The following is a 13297-nucleotide window of genomic DNA, read 5'->3' on the forward strand; positions in this document are numbered from 1 at the left end:
GCAGAGCAATCACACTTAAAGCACCTTTGGAGAGGCTGTGCTGTCTAGTTTTATTTTGAACTAGTGAGACTAACAGTATTGGTGGATTGTGGGGATTGGGGTTTGTTTCCATTCTTTCTTTCCTTTTAATAAGATGCTTCTAATTTTATCCCAACACTGCTAGTAAAACCAAGTTATGAAAAAAAACGCTGCCAAACTCTCAAAAAACACAGATCTAATGTACTTAAAGGCCTAAAGAACTGTTTTTGAATGAGTATTTTATACCCAGTCCAACCTATCACCCAACACCATCTAATCAACTAAACCATGGCACCAAGCACCCCATCCAGTCTCTTCCTAAACACCTCCAGGGATGGTGACTCCACCACCTCCCTGGCCAGCACATTCCAATGGCCAATCACTCTTTCTATGAAGAACTTCTTCCTAACATCCAGCCTAAACCTTCCCTGGCACAGCTTGAGACTGTGTCCTCTTGTCCTGGTGCTGGTTGCCTGAGAGAAGAGACCAACCCCCACCTGGCTACAACCTCCCTTCAGGGAGTTGTAGACAGCAGTAAGGTCTCCCCTGAGCCTCCTCTTCTGCAGGCTAAGCAACCCCAGCTCCCTCAGCCTCTCCTCATAGGGCTTGTGCTCCAAACTCCTCCCCTGCTGTTTTGCCCTTCTCTGGACACATTCCAGCAACTCAACCTCTTTCCTAAACTGAGGGGCCCAGAAATCATAGCCTGGAATGAGGAGATGACAGAATTAGGTGTTAACTGGTGCTGGTGTCTCCAGCACTTCAAAGGGGAAGTCAGTTTTATTGCATAAACCCAAAATTTAGATTTTGTTTCCAACTCAGCCCTTATATATGACTTATTTTTTCTTACAAATCCTTGAGTTTTCTGGTCACATGTTCTTTCAATATATTCTGTCAAGTGAGAGAAGTAAATTAGTCCTACACAGTAAGTAAATACCTCTGAAGAACTTGGCTTCACTTACACAGTACTCAGACTGTTCTTTCTTTCATTCATAGAATATTTCAGATTTCTCTCATTTCTGACCCTGAGAAATTATCCCAGCTTTGGATACCTTGCTGTGTAGTTTGTGGAAACAAGATTTTGCACAGACTTAGACTGGTAATCAAGAATGGAACAGGATGCCCAGAGAGGTGGTGGAAGCCTCATCCCTGGAGGTTTTGAAGGCCAGGCTGGATGTGGCTCTGAGCAACCTGCTGTAGTGTGAGGTGTCCCTGCCCATGGCAGGGGGGTTGGAACTAGATGATCCTTGAGGTCCCTTCCAACCCTAACAATTCTATGATTCTAAGAAGCCCTTGGAAATTGTAAGACAAAAGGCACACATTCCACTTTAAAAAGGTGACTTCAGGTACTGGTTGCATAATTTGGTGACTCTAAGATGACTCTTTTTATTTATAAGGTAACTGTGAACCAGCATTATAATATATACAACCCTAACAGTTCTATGATTCTGTGATTCTATTTCTGTCTTTCCCATTGAGAGCTTTTCTTTGCAATCCAGTTAGAGGCAAAGTCTTCAACAGCTGTGTCTTCAACTTTGCCAGTATTCAAATTTTAGATTTTTTATTTCCCCTCCTCTATCTGCAAAACAATCAGTATGGCTGGGAGTGAGGTATATTTCCACCTCTTGTACAACTGAAATGTCTGTCAACTTAAGTGTTGTGTACAACAATGTGTCCATTGATTACCCGAGCACTCAAACGTCTCACATTAGCAGTGAAAAGATCCAAGCTCTACGACCAGATTTCAGGGCAAGCCTGCACCCCAGCAACTTGAATTATTACCTCTCTGATGAAATTGTTTGAGACAGAAATCAATAAAATCGTGAAACATGAAAACTAACACTCCGAAGCTGTAGTCAATTTTTAGGAACAAGAAACACTTAAGCAGTGCACTGATTGAATCCTTTTGCTCCACCGTTGTACCACAGCCCAATAAAAGTGCCTTGCTCTTAACTTTTAGGTTGAAACTTTCCTCATAAATATTTATTTTAGCTCAGTGTTTGCCATGTCTTAATTTAATATGCTCCACAGTGTTTGTATTGCTTTCATAACCTGTAGAATGTCTTTCATTGTTTTAAGCACTCATAAGAAATATGAATGAAAGTATAAAAGCGTGGGAGCTGGGGTTGTTCAGCATGGAGAAGAGAAGACCCCCGAGACACCTAAGAGTGGCTTTCCAGTTCCTGAAGGGGGCCTACAAGAAGGCTGTAGAGCAACTGCTTACAGTGATAGGATGAGGGGCAATGGTTTGAAATGAGAGGAAGTTTGGATTGGATGTTAGGAACAAGTTCTTTACTACGAGGTTGGTGGAACACTGGAACAGGTTGCCCAGGGAGGTAGTTGAAGCACCATGCCTGGATGAGGCTCAGTAAGGCTCAGGGCAACCTGATCTAGTGGAGAATGTCCCTGCTCACTGCAGGGGGGTTGGACTAGATGACCTTTAGTGATTCCTTCTAACCCAAACCATTCCATGATTCTATGATTCTATATAAACATGCAAGACAAAGCCAAAAGACAACTGATTTATCAGTAAGCATATTTGGCAATCCTATGAACACATACCTTACTATAAAAATACACCACACTGCTGTTGGCTTTGGCCAGCAAAAATAAACACATAAGAGATTTTCATATATATGCTCTGCCATCATTTTTATCCAGGCAACCAGCACCAGAACAAAAGGACACAGTCTCAAGCTGCACCAGGGGAGGATTAGGCTGGATGTTAGGAAGAAGTTCTGCACAGAAAGAGAGATTGGCCATTGGAATGAGCTGCCCAGGGAGGTGGTGGAGTCACCATCACTGGAGGTGTTTAGGAAGAGACTGGATGGGGTGCTTGGTGCCATGGTTTTACTGATTAGATGGTGTTGGGTGATAGGCTGGACTCGACGATCTTGAAGGTCTGTTCCAACTGAGATTTTGGCAGCACCAAGTTCAAGAAACCATTTCCCATGACCAGAGTCCTAAGCTATAACTAATGCAAAGTTTATGACAGATCTATCAATACTTAGGTGCATTCTACTGGCACTGTTCACTGATAGAAAAAAACAACAATCTGAACCAAATTTCAAAGCAAATAAAATGCTAATGTTTGATAAGCAGTTCCAGGTATACTATATTTATTTGCATGGAAAATTGTATTTAACATCTTCCATTTTGTTAGTCCTTTCTTTTCTTTTTTCCCCCCCCTTCCAATACTTATAATACCCTTTTCTTCTCAAAATGTAATGACTATTTATCATTGAACATTAAAACTCTGTGGTCTCAAAACTAGAATCCAACTCTGCAACCACCCAAGTCAGTGAGAACCATTCTACTAACTTCAGTGGGGACTGAATGGGTTACTGAAAAGCAGAGTTTTAGTGCAAGCATTATTTATACAATCTATTCTAATCTAATTCTGTATGCTCTGCATTACTTTCTGGAGCTACATAACCTTTTATAATCACTATAGATGTAATTTGGGCTGTTCTGACCCATATTTAAACCATGAACAAAACCCAGCTCACAGGACACAGTGTAAAACCTACACTCAGCTTTGAATCACTTCTGTCCATAGTGTGAATAATGCTACCACATACTGCCTTTTATCTTTCTGAGATCAAGGAGGATGACAAGAGTATAATAAAAAACAAACCAATCCCCAAAAATGCACTATGGTTAGAAGCAGAGGATGCAAGAAGATGTTAACATACAGGCTAAAAAGAATGGCCAGTATTTGATACATTACAAATCTGTTCTGGGTCAGACCACATATCTATCTACATCAGCACTCTGCTTCCAGAAGTGTTCAGCAGCAGATGCTCATGGGAAGAATGAAAGAAGCTGGACAGATTGAGAACAACCCTTCCCTTGGTATATTCTTTCAGACTTTGGAAATTGGTGGTTTAAGGACTTTCTGTTAACATCTAGGAAAAGATCCCTCAACTGAAACCTGTAGTCTAACTTCTGATGAGAAATAAAACCATCTAGCCTGCGTGTTTTGTAAGGTCATCTCTAAGACAAACCCAAAAGGATGCAAATCATTGACATTACTCAAAGCATGTAACTGCTGAAGTGGTGTAGATTAACTCAGCTGCTATGGGAGCTGAAGCTAACCTAAGTTTCCAAAGCTGATGGACCTCAGAATCCTAAGATGAATTACCATCTGCCAAAGTTGTGAAACTTCTTTTGAAAATTAAGAACTAACTCTCTATGCCTCTCTCCTCCTTCTATTTCCTCATTGAGTCATTCACCATTTCAAGGACAGAAATGGGTTAGCCAGAAACTAGACTAGAAATCTCTAGTCAAACCTTCTGCTTTAAACAATTAACTCTGAGATCACAGAAGGGTTTAGGTTGGAAGGGATCTTTAAGATCATCTAGTCCCAACACCCTTGCCATAGGCAGGGACACCTTCCGCTAGACCAGGCTGCCCAAGCCCTCATCCAGCCTGGCCTTGAACACCTCCTGGGAAGGGGCATTCACAACCTCCCTGGAGGTTGCTTCCCTGGGCAACCTATTCCAATGTCTCACCACCCTCACTGTATAGAATTTCTCCTTAATATCCAGCCTAAATCTCCCCTCCTCATATTTATATAGTGCTTTTATTTATATGGTTTCAAGATAAAAATAGGAGAAATAAGCAACAGAATGCAAACAAGCCAAAACACTCTGGGGGAGACTTTGAAGCTGCCTTCCAATACCTGAAGGGATCTCACAGGAAGGCTGGAGAGGGACTTTTCATAAGGGTGTCTAACAATGGGACGAAAGGGAATGGTTTGAAGCTGAAGGAGAGTAGGTTTATGATGGATCTTGGGAAGAAGTTCTTCAGTATGAGGGTGGGGGACCTCTGGAACAGGTTGCCCTTGGGGGTGTTCAAGGCCAGGCTGGATGAAACCTTGTGCAACCAAGTCTAATAGTGAGGCATCCCTGCCCCTGGTGGGCAGGTTGGAGTAGATGATCTCTAAGGTCCTTTCCAACCTAAGCCATTCTATGATTCTCTGATGATTCTATTAAAATTAACATCCAAAAATTGCTCTGAAATCTTAATCATGACTGTCTCCTGAGCATTACAACAATGGCAGAGCAAAACAATAAGGATGTCTTATTAAGAGAGTAAATATTTCCTTCATTACAATTTGACAGGAAGAGTGTTGGAATTATTTGCTTTAAAAAACAATAACAACAACAACAACAAAACACAAAAACACCCCTCAACAACAAAACAAACAAACAACCCACCCCCCAAAGAACCCTCCAATTAACCACTTGGTTTCATCTAACCTGTTTGTCAGGACCTCTTCTCCCCTCAGTGAAGCAGGCTATTGTGTTCTCAGTCAAAATAGCCTTTCTTCAATGAATTTTTACAAAGTAGAATCAGAATTAGAATCAGAATTAACCAGGTTGGAAAAGACCTTTGAGATCATCAAGTCCAACCTATCACCCAACACCATCTAATCAGCTGAACCATGGCACCAAGTGCCTCATCCAGTCTCCTTTTAAACGCTTCTAGCGATGGTGACTCCACCACTTCCATGGGCAGCACCTTCCAAAGGCCAACTACTCTTTCTGGGAAGAATTTCCAGCCTAAACCTCTCCTGGCACAGCTTGAGACTGTGTCCTCTTGTTCTGGTGCTGGTTGCCTGGGAGAAGAGACCAACCCCCACCTGCCTACAACCTCCCTTCAGGTAGTTGTAAAATAAGGTCTCCCCTGAGCCTCCTCTTCTCCAGGCTAAGCAACCCCAGCTCCCTCAGCCTCTCCTCAGAGGGCTGTGCTCCAAACCCATCCCCAGCTTTGTTGCCCTTCTCTGGACACATTCCAGCAACTCAACCTCTTTCCTAAACTGAGGGTCCCAGAACTGGACACAGGACTCAAGGTGTGACCTAACCAGTGCTGAGTACAGGGGCAGAATAACTTCCCAGCTCCTGCTGGCCACACTATAGCAGCTACTCTCCCTACATTCAAACTCATTTTTAATAAGAATGATATGTAATAAATCAAGCAAGCAGAGTGAATCTTTTCACCATTTTTTCTCTAGAGAATACAAGTTTAAATCAAGTGCTTCAAGGTTGGTGACATCCTTGATTTGCACTTTTGTAGTTTTCAGTTGAGTGTATTCAACAAAGTCTAGCTCACTCCAAGAGAATAAAACAAAAAGGCAAGTAAAAGGCAGCACTTGAATGCAAGGAAGAAAGTTCAACAGCATTCTATGTCTACTTCAAATAAGCTGATAGAATACTGTTGGGGCAACACGTGCCACAGGAAGAACTACTTTTCCCAGCGTCAGAAATCCTGCAGGGTAAACAATGGCTCAGAGTGAAAGGAGGGAATGGTCAGGCAGAAACCAGAATGCTGAAAGTTAACCCTGTGGACACTCACAAGAGAAAAGGGCATACCACAGCCAGCCCTGCTGTACTTTCATCTGGCAGAAAGCTGTAACTTTCTCTCTTGGTTCCTGGCAAACATATTTCACTCTGTGGAGTTTTTCACTCAAATATAGTGCTACTCCAGGACAGCTTTCCTTCCTTTTTTAAGCTAAAATTCATTTCTGCCAAGGACTAAGTATTTTTGTTTCCACTAGAAATGTCTTCTCTAAAAGTCTTAAGTAAGTTCTGACAAGCTTCTTAAGGAATCACAAACTTCTAGCTCTTATAGCTCATACAGAAGGCCCAAATGACTTTTCTATGCACATTTACATATTGATGATAGCCTGTGATTGAAAACTTCCTTTGCAATGGAAGACCTGAATGTCTTTTGTGTGTTTAGCCTTTTCTTTCATCCAGCCTTTTTACAAATCAGATTACTTCACAGGCCAGCACTTCTGACAAACTTCAATTCATGCATTGGGGCAGTTTCAGGCTGATGCCTAGGAAATTTTCCACAGAGTGTGAGTAAAAAGTGGTGGAATGTAAACAAATTACCATTGGATGTAAAGGGAAAATAATGATAAGGTCTAAATAATCCCATTATAGAATCACAGAATTTCAGGGGCTGGAAGGGACCTCAAAAGCTCATCCAGTCCAACCCCCCTGCCAGAGCAGGATCACCTAGAGCAGATTACACAGGAACACATCCAGGCGAGTTTTGAGTATCTCCAGAGAGGGAGACTCCATAACCTCCCTGGGCAGCCTGTTCCAGTGTTCCACCACCCTCACATTGGTCTGATAACTAACATAAAGTTAGTTGTATAAACTATTTTCTCTCTCTTTCTTGGCTCCAGCTCTAGCAGATACTAGCTGGTAGCTTTTGCTTGGCTGTTGCTGAACTTGGCTGCTTTCTTGTTGTGGTTAAGTAACTAACAAGCTACGCTCTGCTCTTCTCTTTCTCCTTTCCCTTGTACAGTGGGGAAGGAGATGGAGAGGGGTAAGATACTGGTAGTCCCCTGGTTTTGTCCAGGGGGGTTCTTGTGTTGTTTATAAATTGCAAAGATATGCAAATATTGTGTATTTTGTAGATATTCATTGCATTTCATATGTTTAGATTTTAGTTTGCTTGTAAATACAGCTTCATTTGCTTCCATCCCCAACTGAACTAGTCTGGCAATTTTATTTTGAGGGGTAATTCTCTCAAATTAGTTGGGGGCTAATTTCAACCCACCACAGGCATAAAGCTTAGCTCAATGTTAGAATGCTGAATATTGCTTCAAACTCAGACTTTCTGACTAAATTCCAAAGCGAAGAGAGCATCAAATATGAAGGTCCTTAAGTGAATTATCTATTAGTGGCAATATTATTCCTTATTAAACCTCTTAGTTTAGGACATATCCAACCACAGCACACCTTAACTCACCTCAGTGTAAACGAGTCCCAAGGAATAGAGAGGATTGAACAAGCTGCCTAATGTCATTGGACATGAGCCAACAAGGCAGTTGGCTAAGGAATCCTGAGTGTTAAAACCATCTCCTGGTACTCAGTCTAAACATTTTGGTTAGAACAGAACAGAACAGAACAGAACAGAACAGAACAGAACAGAACAGAACAGAATAGAATAGAATAGAATAGAACAGAATAGAATAGACCAGGTTGGAAGAGACCTTCAAGATCATCATGTCCAACCCATCAGCCAATCCAACCCACCTAAACAACTAACCCAAGGCACCAAGCACCCCATCAAGTCTCCTCCTCAACTCCTCCAATGACAGTGACTCCACCACCTCCCCAGGCAGCCCATTCCAATGGGCAATCACTCTCTCTATAGAATTTCTTCCTAACATCCAGCCTAAACCTCCCCTGGTGCAGTCTGAGACTGTGTCCTCTTGTCCTGGTACTGATTGCCTGGGAGAAGAGACCAACATCCACCTGTCTACAATCTCCCTTCAGGTAGTTGTAGTTGTTTATAAATATGTAAAGGGTGAGTGCCAAGAGGCTGGAGCCAGGCTCTGCTAGGTGAAGCCCAATGAGAGCACAAGGGACAATGGTTGGAAGCTGAAGGCACAGGAAGTTTCATGTAAATATGAGGAAAAATATTTTCCCTGTGAGGGTGACAGAGCACTGGAACAGGCTGCCCAGGGGAATTGTGGAGTCTCCCTCTCTGGAGATATTCAAAACTTGCTTGGATGTGTTCCTGTGTAATCTGTTGTAGGTGATCCTGCTCTGGCAGGGGGGTTGGACTGGATGATAGAATACATAGAATACATAGAATAAACCAGCTTGGAAGAGACCTTCAAGATCATCGCGTCCAACCCATCAACCAATCCAACACCACCCAAACAACTAACCCACGGCACCAAGCACCCCATCAAGTCTTCTCCTGAAAACCTCCAGTGATGGCGACTCCACCACCTCCCCAGGCAGCCCATTCCAATGTGCAATCACTCTTTCTGTATAGAACTTTTTCCTAACATCTAGCCTGAACCTCCCCTGACGCAGCCTGAGACTGTGTCCTCTTGTTCTGGTACTGGCTGCCTGGGAGAAGAGACCAACATCCGTCTGTCTACAACCTCCCTTCAGGTCCCTTCCAGCCCCTGAAATTCTGGGATTCTGTGACTGTTTTGGATTATCTTCCTTTAGAATCATGTATTTTTGAAGGATGGGGATGAGGGGTCCTTTGGTTGGCTTTGTTTATTGTTGGTTTCAATTCATTGCCTCTCGAATACTGTGTTTGTTGGTTTGGAAAAAGGTTTTAGGGTCATACCAGCTAAAAATGTGCATAGTGTGGCAGAGGCAGAAGGGGGAAGATCTGAAGATTCTTATCTTCTTAATGGGGAAAGCTGCATCTGGGTCTTGGATCCATTTTGAGGGGTAGCCTGAAGGTGTCAGGAGCCTGATATTTATTGAGGTGGGTGGGAGTGTACATGAGCAAAGATTTTTTGAAGCATGCATTTCTGACGCTTACTTGAACCCTGTCTAACCTCTGAAGCTGAGGTTACCGTTTACCCATCTGTATTTTTTATTCCTGTACTCAAAAAAAGGTGTAGGACCCAGAGCTTCCTTTGAACACTGTCAGGCTGAAGACAAAAAATGCAGTTCTAGAAAAGTTTGGGTCACGCAGGTCATGAATGACTGACAGGAGCTACAATAAGAGTCAGACTTTTGGAAGAGCCAATTCTGTACGTGTACATTTCTTGTGAACAAAAACTTCTAGGGTCCTTTCTAGGGCCCTGTGTGCTCTTCTCTTGTGAAATTGTTTCCATCATTTCAGCCATATGGGTTTAGAGAAATCACATGGGTACATATGTTAAATATATATGTATGTGTGTGTGTGTGTGCATCACAGAATCACAGAATCTACAAGGTTGGAAAAGACCTCAGAGATCATCGAGTCCAACCTATCACCTAATGCCTTATGACAACTAAACCATAGCTTCGAGTGCTGCATCCAATCCATTTTGTAACACCTCCAGGGATGGGGAATTCCCCATCTCCCTGGGCAGCACATTCCAATGGCTAACAGCTCTCTCAGTGAAGAACTTTCTCCTCACCTCCAGCCTAAACTTCCCCTGGCACAGCTTGAGACTGTGTCCTCTTGTTCTGATGCTGGTTGCCTGGGAGAAGAGACCAACCCCCATCTGGCTACAACCTCCCTTCAGGCAGTTGTAGAGAGCAAGAAGGTCTCCCCTGAGCCTCCTCTTCTCCAGGCTAAGCAACCCCATCTCCCTCAGCCTCTCCTCACAGGGCTGTGCTCCAAACCCCTCCCCAGTTTTGTTGCCCTTCTCTGGACACATTCCAGCAACTCAACTATTTCCCTAATTAGCCAGCCATGTGTAGCAGTATCAAGATACAACAAATGTTGTGGGGATGTCCTAAGCCATAGGCCACACACTTCCTGGCACTACTCTGAGGGCACCAATCACTGTCACAAGGTCAAAGTCACAAGCTCACAACCTGAGACGAAGCACAACATGAAGGATTATCTGCAAAGAAAATAAAACACACTCTATGTGTCTAGCTTGAACGTGATAAGAATACTAAAGATGGGAGATGTAAATAAATTGTCATTCTAATTGCAGTTTACCTTTGAAGAGTTTGAGTATATGAGGTAGTTTTTATCACAGTATCACAGCACATTAGAGGTTTGGAGAGACCTCTAGAGATCATTGAGTCCAATCCCCCTGCCAGAGGGACTACCTGCCAGGGTAGTCCACACCGGAATGCATCCAGGTGGGTTTTGAAAGATTCCAGAGAAGGAAACTCCACAACCTCTCTGGGCAGCCTGTTCCAGGACTCCATCACCCTGACTGTGAAGAAGTTTCTCCTCATGTTGAGGTGAAACTTCTTATGTTCAAGTTTGTATCCATTGCTGCACACCACCAAAAAGAGTTTGTCCTCCTCCACTTGACACCCACCCCTCAGATATTGATAGATGTTGATCAGATCCCCTCCCAGTCTTCTCTTCTCAAGACTAAACAGCCTCAGGGATCTGTCTCTCTACATAGGGGATATGCTCAAGTCCCCTAATCATCCTCATCCATTGGACTTTCTCCAGCAGGTCTCTGCCTCTCTTCAACTGGGGAGCCCCAAACTGGATGCAGTATTCCAGGTGTGGTCTCACCAGGGCAGAATAGAGGGGGAGAACAACCTTCATAGACCTGCTGGACACACTTTTCCTGATGCACCCCAGGATACCATTTGCTTTCTTGGCCATAAGGACACTGCTGTCACATGCAGAGTTTGCTGTCCACTAGGACTCTGAGGTCTTTCTCCATGGAGCTGCTTTCCAGCAGGGCAGTCCCTAACCGTACTGGTTATTCTTCACCTTACTTTCCCCAACCCTCCCAAAACAACAATCAAACAAAAAAATGGCTACATAGCTGCCATGGATGACAAGGGGAAAAAAGAAAAGGCTTGTCTATGTATCTGAATGTGGCTATGTAAAAACAAACTATGAAGGAAGCTCCTGGTCAGTAATTTCAAAGGGATTTTAAAGTTTTATATAATTGAGCTCAGAAGCAGAACAATGCTATGTCTCATGGCAACAGATTTATCCCCTTTGATGAAAGAAGCAATGATGGATTTGGATTTCCTTTTAGCTTGGTGGCAACCTACAAAGTTGTTTTCTTTTCCTAAAAAGTATGAGCAGATTAGCTCTCATTTAAACTCAATTCAAAAAGCAACCTCTGTCCATAGGCTTACTCAGTGTAGGAAAACAATTTATTCAATGGCCATGATTAGGAGGAAAGAGTTGTCTTTAAACTGATCCTCTTCAACTGGATTAGTTTTCTGACACACCAGCAAGTTCAACCCTTTTATAGTTGACTCATGTTTTATTCCAACGATGCTGACTGAATGGAATTGAATTGAATTAACCAGGTTGGAAAAGACCTCAGAGATCATCAAGTCCAACCTATCACCCAACACCATCTAAGCAACTAAACCATGGCACCAAGTGCCTCATCCAGGCTCTTCCTAAACACCTCCAGGGATGGTGACTCCACCACCTCCCTGGGCAGCACATTCCAATGGCCAGTCTCTCCAGGAAGAACTTCTTCCTCACATCCAGCCTAAACTTCCCCTGGCACAGCTTGAGACTGTGTCCTCTTGTTCTGGTGCTGGTTGCCTGGGAGAAGAGACCAACCCCCACCTGGCTACAACCTCCCTTCAGGTAGCTGTAGACTACAATAAGGTCTCACAGTATCACAGTATCACTAAGGTTGGAACAATTAAGTCCAACCTGTCACCACAGACCTCATGATTTGACCATGGCACCAAGTGTCATGTCCAATCCCCTCTTGAACACCTCCAGGGATGGTGACTCCACCACCTCCCTGGGCAGCACATTCCAATGGCAAATGACTCTCTCAGTGAAGAACTCTCTCCTCACCTCAAGCCTAAACCTCCCCTGGCGCAGCTTGAGACTTTCCCCTAAGCCTCCCCTGATCCTCCTCCTCTTCTCCAGGCTAAGCAACCCCAGCTCCCTAAGCCTCTCCTCACAGGGCTGTGCTCCAGACCCCTCCCCAGCCTCTCATGGTTAGATGGTACATAAAGGAAGAGCTGTGTGATGCAAATCTGCTGTCAGACTTTGCCCACCAGAGGTAAAGTGAGCTCTGCCTTGCAGAGAGCATTTGCTGCGTGGATGGACTCTTGATGAAAGGTTGCCTTAAGATCAGCTCTCCGGAGCATATAGGCTGGAATTCTCCAAAGTCCACATGAAAGACAGGAAAATATCACAAAATACCAGGCTCATACTTTCTGAGACATCTGTTGTCCAGATCTTTCATCTCATCTGGGGTAGCCTGTTTGACATTGCACATACAACAGACACAAAACACTACTGCCATCAGTTGCCTCTGAATGTCTTTGGCAGCGTACAGGAGCTGATAGGAATACAAGAAGCTATCAGTAATTGTTCAGGTGAAAAGATTACCAATCACTGAGCAAGGCAAAGGCCCTTCCTCCAGGTCAATCACACATAATTAATTTTGTCATGTGACATGCTTTCAAACTTGTGCTAAAAATACACCAGGGCTCAATGTGCCTGAAGGAAGTTACCAGCAGATTTTTGGCAGAGCCTGGGGTTTTCCCTATGCTGTTTCACAGTCTCACCTTCCACAGAGTACTGGGTACATGAGTTTGTAATTAAGATATTAAACTGCAATGTAAGGAAGGCTGGTGCCTAACATCTCACTGCATATTTGCAAATGGTTTCAGTAGATCCTTGCACACCAGTGATTCTGCACAATGCTAGGTAATACTGTATAAAATCACAGAATCACAGAACTGTGGAGGCTGGAAAAGACCTCTAAGATCATCCTATGACCAGCCTGTGACCTAACACCACCACATGAACTAAACCATGCCACCAAGTGACACATCCAATCTTTTCTTAAAGATCCCCAGTGATGGTGACTCCACCACCTCCCTGG

At 43.6% G+C, this 13297-nt stretch overlaps 1 protein-coding gene across 1 annotated transcript in view; it reads right to left on the minus strand.

The window, feature by feature from the left end:
* The window catches only part of LRRIQ1 (leucine rich repeats and IQ motif containing 1), a 141999-nt gene that overhangs the window by 72892 nt on the left and 55810 nt on the right, over positions 1-13297 (minus strand). The window lies entirely within an intron of this gene.

This window comes from Dryobates pubescens, chromosome Z (assembly GCF_014839835.1).
Source record: "Dryobates pubescens isolate bDryPub1 chromosome Z, bDryPub1.pri, whole genome shotgun sequence".
Lineage (NCBI taxonomy): Eukaryota > Metazoa > Chordata > Aves > Piciformes > Picidae > Dryobates > Dryobates pubescens.